This window comes from Rutidosis leptorrhynchoides, chromosome 6 (genome assembly GCF_046630445.1).
Source record: "Rutidosis leptorrhynchoides isolate AG116_Rl617_1_P2 chromosome 6, CSIRO_AGI_Rlap_v1, whole genome shotgun sequence".
Taxonomy (NCBI): domain Eukaryota; kingdom Viridiplantae; phylum Streptophyta; class Magnoliopsida; order Asterales; family Asteraceae; genus Rutidosis; species Rutidosis leptorrhynchoides.
The window spans coordinates 26750576-26752440 of record NC_092338.1 but is presented as its reverse complement, the minus strand read 5'-3'; the positions used below and the strand labels follow the sequence as shown (position 1 = coordinate 26752440).

General features: G+C 33.8%; 1 non-coding gene across 1 annotated transcript; it reads left to right on the top strand.

Annotated features, from left to right (window-relative positions):
* Positions 1–354: 354 nt before the first annotated feature.
* On the top strand, positions 355–461 carry LOC139856346 (small nucleolar RNA R71). Its single transcript, XR_011761833.1, has one exon. It is a non-coding gene; the product is annotated as a small nucleolar RNA R71 (small nucleolar RNA).
* Positions 462–1865: the final 1404 nt, after the last annotated feature.

Genomic DNA, 1865 nt, shown 5'->3' with positions numbered 1-1865 from the left:
GTTAATTCAATACTGAGACAATCTTTTGTCAAATGTGGTCCTCCACACTGCTCACAACTAATTCGTATTGAGTGGATATCTTTAGTCATCTTTTCCATTCGTCTCTCGACAGCATCTATCTTTGCGGAAATGGAATCTAAGTCATGGCTAGAATCGGCTCTAGCTGCTTTAGATGATCTAACGATATCTTTTTCTTGGTGCCACTCATGTGAGTGGGAAGCAGTGTTATCAATAATTTTGTAAGTATCAGTTTCGGTTTTCTTTATAATGGAACCACCAGCTGCTATATCGATGTCTTTCCTTGTAGTGATGTCGCATCCTTGGTAGAATATTTGTACTATTTGACAGGTGTCTAAACCATGTTGCGGACATCCTCTTAATAACTTTCCAAATCTTGCCCATGCCTCATATAGAGTTTCATTCGGTTTTTGTGTGAACGTAACAATTTCTCCTTGAAGTCTTACGGCTTTAGATGCAGGAAAGAATTGTTTAAGAAATTTTTCAACTAAAACGTCTCATGTATCAATCGCCCCTTCAGGTAACGATTCCAACCAATCTTTGGCTTCTCCCTTTAAAGTCCAGGGAAATAACATGAGATATATCTGTTCATCCTCAACTTCTCTTATTTTAAATAGTGTGCAGTGAAATGTCCCGTTCTTATTGATTAAAAACGTTCCATATTAATTGATTTCGTTGCGAGGTTTTGACCTCTATATGAGACGTTTTTCAAAGACTGCATTCATTTTTAAACAAACCATAACCTTTATTTCATCAATAAAGGTTTAAAAAGCTTTACGTAGATTATCAAATAATGATAATCTAAAATATCCTGTTTACACACGACCATTACATAATGGTTTACAATACAAATATGTTACAACAAAATAAGTTTCTTGAATGCAGTTTTTACACAATATCATACAAGCATGGACTCCAAATCTTGTCCTTATTTAAGTATGCGACAGCGGAAGCTCTTAATAATCACCTGAGAATAAACATGCTTAAAACGTCAACAAAAATGTTGGTGAGTTATAGGTTTAACCTATATATATCAAATCATAATAATAGACCACAAGATTTCATATTTCAATACACATCCCATACATAGAGATAAAAATCATTCATATGGTGAACACCTGGTAACCGACATTAACAAGATGCATATATAAGAATATCCCCATCATTCCGGGACACCCTTCGGATATGATATAAATTTCGAAGTACTAAAGCATCCGGTACTTTGGATGGGGTTTGTTAGGCCCAATAGATCTATCTTTAGGATTCGCGTCAATTAGGGTGTCTGTTCCCTAATTCTTAGATTACCAGACTTAATAAAAAGGGGCATATTCGATTTTGATAATTCAACCATAGAATGTAATTTCACGTACTTGTGTCTATTTTGTAAATCATTTATAAAACCTGCATGTATTCTCATCCCAAAAATATTAGATTTTAAAAGTGGGACTATAACTCACTTTCACAGATTTTTACTTCGTCGGGAAGTAAGACTTGGCCACTGTTGATTCACGAACCTATAACAATATATACATATATATTAAAGTATGTTCAAAATATATTTACAACACTTTTAATATATTTTGATGTTTTAAGTTTATTAAGTCAGCTGTCCTCGTTAGTAACCTATAACTAGTTGTCCACAGTTAGATGTACAGAAATAAATAGATAAATATTATCTTGAATCAATCCACGACCCAGTGTATACGTATCTCAGTATTGATCACAACTCAAACTATATATATTTTGGAATCAACCTCAACCCTGTATAGCTAACTCCAACATTCACATATAGAGTGTCTATGGTTGTTCCGAAATATATATAGATGTGTCGACATGATAGGTCGAAA